General features: G+C 40.6%; 1 protein-coding gene across 2 annotated transcripts in view; it reads left to right on the top strand.

The window, feature by feature from the left end:
• LOC136751235 (protein diaphanous homolog 3) overlaps positions 1 to 12,382 on the top strand; it is a 371,067-nt gene that overhangs the window by 72,029 nt on the left and 286,656 nt on the right. The window lies entirely within an intron of this gene.

Below are 12,382 nucleotides of genomic sequence, written 5' to 3'. Positions count from 1 at the left end.
TGCATTGTAATTGTAACAAAGAACCACACATTTATCCCTTTGAAGAAACGCATTTGCCACACTTGATTTTATAAAGCCATGTTTAAGTCCAAGTTAAACTCATTTTCATTTGACAGGACTGTCCATGAAGTTAAATGTCATTAATGACATTTTATCAAGTATCGGGCTCCTTTCAGCTGTCTGGAATTTCACTTGGATAACTTGCATAAAGAGTATCTCATAATGTGGATGTTAAAATGCTGTTCCTGTTCTTGGTAAAGTAAAATAGCGAACAGCAAAAAATAAAAAACAGTAAAAATAATAAAACCCATAGTAGACTGCAGAACATGAACTACACTATTTCAGTAGTTAGTAAAAGGCCTGAGTTTAAACCTCTTCTTGCAGTGTTTTGTACCATGTTAAGACCCTATATAAAAAGAATCAACAAGACTGGTAGAAAAATAATCATCCTGTACTGATCCTTGATTTATGGTGTAGAGTGTCGGCTAAAAACAGTGTTTAACTTGGTAATGTCTTCTCCTGAGCTAAATTATGGTTGTTTGTGTTCTGCCTTAGAAACAATTGTAAAACAATTGTGATGTGCCTAGACTGATAAGTTGAATCTTTGTAAAAGCCGAGTACTACGTTAAGGCAACATGTTTAACTGATTCTGGTGTTGTGGGAGGCAAAATGTGATATTAAAAATGTGATATTATTCACCTATGATTTGTACACATGATGATGATGATGATAATTTTTTGGTTATCATTATTATTACAAAAATAGAGAAGATAAATATTTAATTCTAAAGTATATTATGAATATACTAAGTTTAAATATTTGAATACCAAAATATTCAATAGTTGCAGCCCTAATATAATGTTACCTTTATTAGTTGACCTCTTGATGTGCATTGTTTATTTTAAATCAATTTGAATTGGGAGAAATACTGGAAGATTGGGTTTTAACAGTATGTTATCTAGGAAAGGTATATCTTGTTTACTAAACTCTTCTGGGAAGGTTGTGAATTTTATATAAACTCCTTCCTCCAAATCATATTAAAGCCTGGGTTAAATAATACACATCGATGTACCTACCGATCTTATTTTCTAAGTCTAATGCTTGCCAAAATCATCTTGCTTCTACTCTATGGAAACCTGGTTTAAAACTGCTAGATTTGTAGTTTGGGATTTGTGGGTGGATCAATATTTTGGTTAAATCTGAGTTTAAACTCTCACCTGTAGTACTTAAGATGTCTCATGTACAATATTGTACATAAAGTAAAAATAAGAAATCACCTGCAATAACCTTAACCTAAATATCTACTTTACAATATATAATATTAATAGAAATCAAAATCCTCTCTCCTGTTCCTGAAGCTGAAACATTGAAACATTCTGTTTCATAAAAAAAGAAAGTAGATTTCAATATAAGAAAGCCAAAATGTTTTTGTATACATGTACAATGCTGACAGAATTATAATTTCATAAAGTTTTCTTCCATTCAACATGTTTGTGAAAATATATCTAGCTAGCCTGGTTACAAAGGCAATGATTTTGTTTTCCCATGGCATTACACTGCCAGAAATAGCTTAGTAACTGTGAATCTTTAATGTTTTGTCAGGCCTGAATATTAAACATCTCCTATGTTCCCAATATGACATGGAATGCAGCATGTTACTCTTAAATCCTTCACAGATTTTGGATGAGAAAAGTGTATGTAAAATATGTAGTGGCCGTAAATAAAAGCTTGCACTTAATCATTTTCTGAGTGGCGATTTATGTCAGATTTCCACACTTGGGTATTGCTGCATATGGATATAAAATCCAATCATAATATTTAATTTAATCTTTCTGGATTTTGATTATATCTGAATGACCAATATTATATTACCAATTTTTGTATTTTTCCCTGTGATCAATTGATGCAGGGGGCCCAGCTGTATTTCTGTGAAATCCAGAGCTCTTTCTCATTTTTTTTTTTATAGTCCGCTTGAGGCTTGTAGTCCTTGTATGTCAGTTAGCTATTTTGTTTCAAAGCTTTAGCATCCATAAAACTCGTGTTTCAGTTAAACAATGATTTAAACCAAAAACCTTGTGACATTTTGTACATAGATTTCTGAAATGAAAATGTTTGTTTTGAAAGCAGTTATTTTTAAGTATCTTATAAATGATTATGAATGTTCACTTTAACTTTCATGGTGATACTTAATAAAGCTTTATCAGTTTGTTTATATATGCAATATATAGAACGTTAGGTTATTATCATAACCCCGGTTCCCTGAAAAAGAAAGATAACCATTACCTAACGGGAATAGCCTTCTGACCTGCCAATCATTGAAAGTATTTATCAAAGCTGCCCAACAGGGGCCCTGCTGGCAGGAGGAAGACCCGTCCCCGGCGTCTGTGAAAAGTCTCCTCCTGACTGCAGCTCCCTGCCATTTCTTCATCAGGAGGGTTGTCTAGTTGAGCGACCCCTGAAGAGTGAAATCCGTCTTTCTTTTTCAGCGAACAGGGGTTATGATGATAACGTATCGTTCCCTTTCAAATTGAAAGACAGCTATTACCTATTGGGAAGACTATACCAGAGCTGTCGTGAGTCATGACACCTGACTAAGCCTAAACCCACAATGACAAGGATAGCAGAGCGTCACAGCGCCTGAGGGTTAGCAGTTTGAAGTACCTGGGAGCCCAAGCTTGGGTGCAGCTGGTCCGCCACTTTGAGGTGGTAGACCCTTGTGAAGGTGTGGCACCGTGAAAAAGAGCCCACGACGTGACCCCTCGTTGAGTGCGCTGAGATGTATTCAGGCATGGGAACATTAGCAGTCTCGTAGGTGAGCCGGATCGCGTCCACCACCCAGTGCGCCAGTCGTTGTTTCGAAACCGCCCTCCCTCTGGTGGTTGAACCGTAGCAGACAAACAGCTGGTCGGATCTGCGTCTCTGCGTCTCTGCGTAGATCGCCGCATATAGCACCTCAAGGCCCAGACAGGGCAAAGTGTGTGTAGTCTGTGGCCCTCATCTGGTGTATGTGGAGGGGGATGGAAAGACTCCAGGACAATAGGTTGGTTTATATGGAACGCTGACACGACCTTGGGCAGGAAGGCCAGGTTTGTTCTGAGAGTTACTGTCATTGCTTCCCGAGAAGATCAGACAGGCTTTATCCACAGACAAGGTGTGAATTTCACTAATTCTCCTTACTGACGTTATCACTGCAAGGAAGGCTACCTTGAGCGAGAGGAAGCGGAGCTCCATGGTGGAGATGGACTCAAAGGGAGAACTGCTCAGTCCTTTCAGCACTAATTCCAAGTCCCAGACTGGAATCGTGTCCTTTATTGGTGGTCTCAAGCATCTCGCACCTTTCAGAAACTGGATCACCAGGAAATGGGCTCCTGGGGAGACATTGTCAGTCTTGTCATGGCATGCTGAGATGGCAGCCAGTTAAACTTTCAGCGTGGATGCAGATTTCCCATCTCCAAACAGCTGTTGCAGGAAGCCAGGGATTGTTGATATGGGGCACGACACCAGATCCACACTTCTCTATACACCTGTTCTGGAAAGCTGACTACTTGTAAGTATATTGGGCCCCGGTGGAGGGGGCCCTGGCCGACTGCAGCGTTTCCACAACATTAACAGACAGCCCCAGAGACATCAGGTGGTGCCTTTCAGGGGCCAAACCCACAACTGCAGCTGTGCTGGGTTGGGGTGCCTTAACAGTCCCTCTGTTTGGCTCAGCAAGTCCCGTCGAAGCGGATCATCTGTGCCAGCGTCACAAACCACAATTGTCTCGGTCATTGCGGGGCGATCAGGAGAACTTTAACTCCTTCAGTGGAAGAAGTGGCAGTGGGGGGGAAGGCATACAGCAGTTCCTGTGGTCATGGGTGAGCAAAGGCATTCACACCCAGGGGGCTGCCTCCTTTCTCCAGGGAGAACCACAGAGGACAGTGGGTTGTTGCCTGTGGTCGAAGAGGTCGACCTGAGCTCGTCCAGATCTTCCAGATCTGCTCTACCACCTGAGCATTCTCCACTCTGAGCTGTCCGGACCTCCCCTGGAGAAAATGTCTGCCGCTGTATTGGACACGCCCGGAAGGTGTATTGCCTGTATGGAGCGGAGATTGTCTTGCGCTCACAGGAAAAGTCTGCATGCCACACGATGTACTCTGGTGTAGGCCTCCCTGGTGGTTGATGTAGGTGACCACTGACGTGTTGTCCATCTGAACCAGGACGTATCTATCTGCCAGACCATGGTGAAAGTGGTGCAGCGCCAGTCACACTGCATGCAGCTCTTGTACATTGATGTGTGCGGCTGACAAGAGGCCGCTGCACACTCCTTTGACTCCTATCCCATTCCAGACAGCGCCCCATCCTGTTCTGGAGGCGTCTGTGATGATGACTTCCCGTCTGTGCAGGCATCCAAGAGGGGAGCCGAGGCACAGATTGTTCCGATTTCTCCACCAGGACAGTGCCTGCCAGTATGTTCAGGTCACTGTCAGTGGGTGGTGTTTGTGTCTCGCTGGTTGTAGCTTGTGGGCGTTTACCCAGCGTTGTAATGGGCACATGTGCAAAAGGCAAAGGGCAGCCGCCTTGAATATTTTTCCATCAGCCCCAACAGTTTTTGGAATTTGACCAGCTGGAGAGTCGATGCCCTTCTGAATGACGCCAGGCATTTCTCCTACAACTTGATTCTGTCTCTAGACAGGTAGGCAAGCATTTTCTGAGAGTCTGACTTCATTCCCAAGAAGCCCACCATCTGTGCGTGTTCGAGGGAGCTTTTCTCTGTGAACTGCGAGACCCAGTGAAGTCACGTGATGTATGACCTCTGCTGTATGTTCCTCCGCCTGGAGTCTGCGCACACCAACCAGTCATCCAGGTAGTTCAGGATCCGTATCCCCTTTGTCCTGAGGGGGGCCAAGGCTGTGTCCATGCACTTTGAGAATTTTGCTGGCGCCCCGCACAGGCGGAATGGCAGCACACTGAAGTACCCGGAGAAGAAGCCCGCTCGAGTGTCTTCGTCGGCCGCTAGTCATATCGCTCGTTTCTCCCGCATCACGGCAATCTCCTGAGAGAGAGCTTCAGTCCTTTTGGGACATCCAACAGTAGTGGTCAGTGGGGGTGGGGGGGGGGGCAGAGTGGAATTGGAGGGTGTCCCCTTCAGGGACGATCCTGTGGCTTCCCAGGGGGCTGTTGGGTGTCTCCCTTGCCCTTAGGCTTCCAGCTGCAGAGCCTGTTCTTCCCTCTCACCTGTGGCTGGCTTCAATGGTGCTGCTCAGGCTGCGAGCCACTGGTCTGTTGTGGCCTTGGTTGAGGCTTTCCCTGCCTCGGCCATGGCCTGTTGGGTTGTTGGGAGCCCCAGAGGCGCTGCTGTTGCTGCCGTCTAACCTATTGGAGATCAGCGTATTTGGACGATATCGCCTTCGCCGACCGTTCGATGGAGAGGTCCACCGTCTACCGAACATCTGACCCGGGGTGATGGGAGCATCGAGGAGGATAGACTTCTCCTTGTCCTGGAGCTTAACCTGTGTCAACCACATATGGCATCTGGCTGGTACCATGGCTGCGAGGGACCTCCCCATGGCCTTCGCACCTTCTCGTATCAAGTCCGTCATGTAGGCATTCACCAGCTCCATCTCCTCCACATCTGCCATAGACTGTTGCTCCCTCAGGTGTCCTGTCAGGTGACCCATGTACAGGATCAGAATGGCCTGTGCGTTATTAGCCTGGACCGCTGAAGTCTCCCCAGAATAAGCCTTCAGCATGGCATCCGTGGTCCTGCATTACTTATTAGGGCAAAGCGGGTTTTTGCCTAATAGCGCATTTGCCTGTACCAGCCTCGACACCGAGTCCCCTATCGGTGGGAAAGATTCCAGTTCCTTCTCTTCTGCCCCCGCCGTTGCATACGTGGCATCCGCCTGCCTAGAAGTCGCAGGAGGAGATACTGGCTTGCTTGATGTGGATTGCACAATGTCCATGTAATTGTCAAGGAGGGGAAGGGTCTCTGCAGATTTAGCGGTTTTCTCCCTCACAAACTTTCGGAACTGCTTCCTGGCTGCACCACGGGACATCCACTGCCATAGCCTCATGTCTCATCAAGGTCTCCAAGAACTCCATGCTCGGACCTTGAAAGTGCTTAATTCCCGCCTCGGTATCCTCTGTGAAAGATGGAGGATCTGAGATATATCCGAGTGCAACACCACATGGGACAGCACTTCTTCCGGTGGTGGTGGCTGTGGTAGCGGCTGCTGAGGGGGGAGGTGGGTGTCCTCTTCTGGCAGAATTCACACCACCACGGTATTTAGCAATTGCTGCTGGGAGTCCAGGCTATGCCTCATTTCCCCGAACTGCCTGAGCAGTATTGCAATCCCTTCTGCTTCCTGTCTCCTGCAGCATGGAGGAGTCAGTGGAGTGGAGCGTCTGGATGACCTGTAGTGGGATTGTCTCACTCTCGGGGACCTCGGGGACCCTATCCTGAGCCAAGATATTGGAAATAATATTGGAGGATTAGCAAAAATTAAACTGAACTCCGAAGAGCAGGTGAACATACTTTTTAAGACTTTAAGGCGATCACAAGTGAAAACGCAATAATGCATGATCACTGGCAGGTGAAAGAAGAAATGGCAGGGAGCTGCAGTCAGGAGGAGACTTTTCACAGACGCCGGAGGTGGGTCTTCCTCCTGCCAGCAGGGCCCCTGTTGGGCAGCTTTGGTGCATACATTCAATGATTGGTAGGTCAGAAGGCTCTTCCCATTAATAGCTGTCTTTCGATTTGAAAGGGAACTAAGGGGTTTAAAATGTATCTTATGTACCTATAGAAAATAATACATCTCAGGGAGAAGTTCTACCACTAGATGATTTTGATCAATGATGATCAATTTTGGTTGATAGAGCCAACCAATGACCTGCCTTCATGTTGAGACATTTGACAGTGTCAGTGTAAAAGAAGAGAACTGGGTGATTTGGATGCTGCCATATTATCACAGTACCCCAATCATGCATTCCAACATCTCTCACAGTGGAACAAGACACTCTTCCAACCTGTTATTGTTGATACTAGACTGAACTTCTGTGTGAGTGCCATATAAAAGCAAGTGTATTTTTTAAACATTTTGACCTATACATGTCCCACTGCTGAATTTGATTTATTGAACATGTTCGTTTTCTCTTCATAGCTGTTATATCAGAATTCCTAAAGGCCTAGAGGTCATTGTGAAACCATATAGATTTTTTTTTCTTTGCTTATTTATATATTCATTTTATGTATGTATTCATTTTCAGTCTGCCATCTTCATTTGAAACAAAATCGATGAGTTATATAGTTGAAAGCATTATCTGGCTTCTCTCAGATAGGAACATGTATTAGACATGTTAACATGTGTTAACCAAAAACTGAAGTGAGCTAAAACAATATTGATTTTCTTTACTTAAAAGATTTAAACACTAAAAAAATGTTTGTGGGCAAGAGGTGAGGTGAAGAAGGGATAATGTTTTTAAGAGATTTGAAATCTTACACACTTGGGGTCCTGAGCTGATTTTGATGTTTTGCCTGTTATGAGTACAAGGTTTCCTTTAGACACAGAATGTATTAGATGGTAAGAGAAGCCGATGTCCCTTACCTGCCACCACTGACGATGATGTAACATTCTGGCAACTGCCTGTGCTGGGCCAATTTCCTGATTTCAGGACAAATGACAGCCTTTAGTAAGATGGACATGTATTAGGTTGAGTTGTGGGAATATAATTTTTCACTACGACTGTTTTGGTTAATGGCTTATATTTACTTCCTTCCTGATACTCGTTTCACTCCTTAAAATATGCTTCTATGGACTACTTCAATTTAATCCTCAATAAACGTGTAAATGTAATACACTTGTGAATTGAGCTTCTCTGGTGTGACTCATAGTCCTGTAGCATATGGTTCACACATCAAATGTAAACATACAGTCATTGAAATCGATGTATGTTGAGTTCTTCAGGTCTTTTTGCACTGGGCCTGTCGTGTTAAGGCATCAAAGTCTGGCCTATTTTTTTAATACAACACTTTATATGGATGCTTTTGCACTGGCAACGTTGCTTAAAGTTGCATCGTCATGCCAACACACATCAGCAGCCAAAACAAATGAAATTCTATCTGCAGAAGTGTAAATGTATACTGAATGTTATGACAGAACAAATACAAACTACACTAATGCGTTCAAACTGAAGTGAAATTGTTGTCAACACGAGCTCCTCTATTCATAAACATTCCTTTTTAGTCATGATTATCCTAACGCTACTTGTTCTCTCACTGTGTAACATTTTTACGCAGTGTATTTTTTAGACTCCGCCACTCATCGCCTTCATCAGTAGCGTCCCCAAGTAAGGCTTGCTTCTCTCCCTTGTTTATGAATACTATTGATCCTTACCTTCCCTTTTATTTTAATAACAGGACTATTCCAGTAGGAATCTGAAAGTATTCAATGGGTAGAACTGCCATAAAGCACTGAAAAAGCTGACCTTTTTGCACTTTCTTACCTCTGGAAACCTGTACCTTAATCTAACTTACTGGTCAAAATAAGTTTTAGAGATTTAACCCCTGTACCCCTTTGCAAACGTGTCCCTTTTCTGAAAGCTCTACTCAAAATAGTTGAACTCTACACTTTTGCTTGGGGGAGGCCCAGGGCTAAATTACAGGGAATGAGCAGGTGAGATTTGAAGTCACCTGCTAGGACTGGAAGAAATAGTCTCAGTGGTGTCTGTCAACACCACATCCTAATATGTTGTTGATCTCATATTAAAATAAGCCAAACTGTGGCATTGTGGGGTTGTAGAACATATAATGGGAATCTTATATTTCAATGGTCCTATATTATATTTAGGTTGGGACAGTTTTAGAACATTCTAATTAATATGATTGAGAATTATCCCCATTTCACCAGCAGCTTATTGAATTAATGTACACAAGTAATATTGTTGTTTTTTTCAAACCACTATTTTTGGTCCCCTTATATTCCCTCTTTCCAAAGGTTTGTGAAGAACTTAATTTATTCTTTCCAGTGTAACTTTTTGTTATGTATCAGGTGATAAAAGTATCAGATTTCACAAATGAATTCAAATTAAGTAGATCATGTTTATTGACTGTGGTAAGTAATGTTTCATGCAAAGACCATCGGCACAGAAACCCATCTCAGACCTCATAATACAGTGGTGACTATAAATGTATACTTCTGTGAAAGTAAGAAGTGAATATGTAACAGTGTCCAATCCTCTTTCTTCAATATATAATACAATTTATATATATATATATATTATTTTTTTTTCTCAGTGTGTATCACCTTATCTTATTTAGTGTCCATTCATCTTTGTAGTATGCATTCTGAAATATATTTTACAGGCATGGACCCAGTCATTTAGTGACTTTACTGATAAGAAACAGATTCCATTACCTGCTGTGGATTGAAAAATATTAAAATGTTCAGGAAATTGTCTTTTATCACCACACTTGAGTCTTTTCTCAGTTCTTATCATTAGTGTAGGCGTAGGTGCAAAGATTGCATGGCACTTGGTAATAGTTTTTTTTAATCTCCACTGCATTTATGCTATTAACACTTGTCTCTTATTCTTGTGATTGCTGATTGAAGAACTTCCTGGTTCTTTTAACATTTGCCCCAATCATAAAATAAGAAAATGGGTTCAGTTCTTCGAACTAAATTTCATTGCTTCAATATTCCCAGTTTTTATAGGATATATCATGCTTTGTCTAGCATGAGTGATTGAAAAAAGGGAATTACTATATGGGTACTTGAAATGGATTCTTATACAGTACGTGGCTGAAATGCACTATTGAAGAAGAAGAAGAAGAAAAAAACAAACCCATTGAATTTACTGTAGGCAGAAATAAGGTAGTTTTTTATGTTATATTAAATGCGGAATACTATTTTTGATTTATGAAACAGGATTATATAAGTAGGCTTCGTTCATGCTTTAGGAAATGATAGACATTGTGACTTAAAGGTCATTGCTAATACATCATTTGTCTGGCATACATTATGCATTAACATTAGTAAACATTTAGTGCTCTTTATCTTTGTTTAACGTTTTCCAGATTCATTGCGATTCACGGCTTTGGAATAATAATAAATATAGCTGGCCTTTAATAATGGGTTACCTTACTTGATGAGAACATGTCTACCAAGCTCACATTAATTGTATGTATGGCAGGATGTGGAGCCTCTAGTATGTGCGCCATAAAACCCTCGTCACAGGCACTCTTCGCTTGGACCTGACACCACTGTTGCTTTGCTAGTCACAGAGAAGGTCTCTTGTGACAGCTTGGGAAATCGGTGTCGTCAGATTCCTATTTCAGGACAATTCACCTTTCAATTTAAATTGAAACCTTTGCTCATGGATCACTCTGCAGAATTTATTTTGTATATGATGTATTGTTGTGTTATTATTTTACTAACAAATGATCAAACCCTGTGTATGCTTGGCATCTATAGTCAGTGTCTCATCTTTATACTCACATTTGCCTGACTAATACAATTATTCTCTGTTCCTTTCTTTGGAGCACTATGCTTATAAATGACACAAGAATGTCAATTTAAATTCTGAAATTAATAAAAAATGTAAACCATTTTGCATGTTGTCCACGGAAACCTCTTTTGACAGAATGATAATGTGATGAATATCATATGTACTGTTATGAATATTAATAACATGACACTTTTTAATCCCTATTGCATTTATCCTATTAAAACTTATTCCTATTCTACAGATTACTAATTACAGAACTTGTTTTTCAATGTCATCAGATCTTCTTTTAAGTTTCCACTTTTTGGCGGTCTTAAGTTGTCTCCTTGTGCCTTTCAGGGCAAACATTTTTGTTGGAAGTGTTCCCAGTAATTGAAACAATATTCTGGAATTACTTTCCCCACTTGATTTTAAGACAAACTTGTTCACCTTTGAAAGACATGAGATAGCTACTGTATTATTCATATTTGTGTAATAGGTGTTATGCATTAGCTAAACGCATATTTTAAAAATATTACTTTATTGTGGGTTCTGCAATTGGCAGAAGGAAGAATCCTCTTTCAACTTTAAAGCAAGAAGGCAAGTGATTTGACAAAGGTAGCTCAGATTTACTGTATCTTTAAAGATTGCAAGTTTTGTAATGGAACACAGAGACCTCAGATTCTGCCTATAAACCGTAAACTTTGCCAACTAAGTCAAATCATTTTTGTCATCTTCCTCTTCCTCTGCTGCTGCTTCTGCTTTACATAAAACAGAAGAATAATTTAATTTCACTTGACTCAGTTTTATTAATACTTAATCAATTTTCTCAGTTGCTGGCAGTGGTCACACTCTGGGGTTCAGAGGTTTCAGGACAAAATAAGAACAAACAAACAAAAGTATTGGACATAAAATTGTATTGGGTAGAAATTCGATTAACTTCACCCAATCCCCCTTGTTGAATTAATTATGGTCATTCAATTATAATCCTCCTATTGGAGTTTTGCACTTTAGAGAAATAAGAATCACCTTCAAGCTAATTTAACCTACAGGTTTGTGTTTATGTGAGGTGTATACATTTTTTTTTTTTTTTTAATAACTGTAATTACAGCATGTTTTTTATTAAAAATGTTGGCATGCAGAAAAGTATATTGGTAGCATCTTCCTGCAAATCATGTTTGAAAGGTTTCATCATTTTTTATCCCCAGTGGCTGTAGGTTATGTTATTAAGAAAAGCAATTCTGTAGTAGCCTTGACTTCTTATGGTGTTCAGTTTTGAAAGGCCTCGAATGACAGATGATGATTGATTATACAAGACCTTTTCCCATCTGCAGCATCGGAATGGATTGCGTCTTCCTCATGTTATGCTATTAGCAACTGTTGAAGGTAGAGCTTGGCATCATCCCAGTTATTAATGTGCCAACTGGAGAGCTTCTTGTTCCAATTAAAAGAAACACCTATCTTTTTTTAATTGTATTATGAATCACAAGACTTTACACTCCACACAAGTTAAAAGCATGATCGTTCCAATTATTTCCGTATCACTGAAGTCTTGTAACCTTGTTTTGCAATATGGGGGAGATGTGTGTATGTGTGTGTGTGTGTGTGTATGTGTGTATATATATATATATATATATATACACACACATACATATATATATACACACACATACATATATATATATATATATACACACACATACATATATACACATACACATACATTATATATATATTTTTTTCCATTAAGAGTCAGCTTGGCAGAAATGTATTTAGGTTTTAATGAAAAATGTAATTCTGAAGAATATGAAACTTTATTTTCATCAATATTATATGAATTAAAGACTGCAGATTGAAAACGTAAAAGAATGAATAAAGTGTAAGTTTTTTTCCTTTTCACTGAAACCCTATCTAGCCTATG

Source organism: Amia ocellicauda, chromosome 6 (genome assembly GCF_036373705.1).
Source record: "Amia ocellicauda isolate fAmiCal2 chromosome 6, fAmiCal2.hap1, whole genome shotgun sequence".
Classification (NCBI taxonomy): Eukaryota; Metazoa; Chordata; class Actinopteri; order Amiiformes; family Amiidae; genus Amia; species Amia ocellicauda.
The sequence above is the reverse complement of the archived record's forward strand: the minus strand, read 5'-3'. Positions and strand labels throughout refer to the sequence as shown.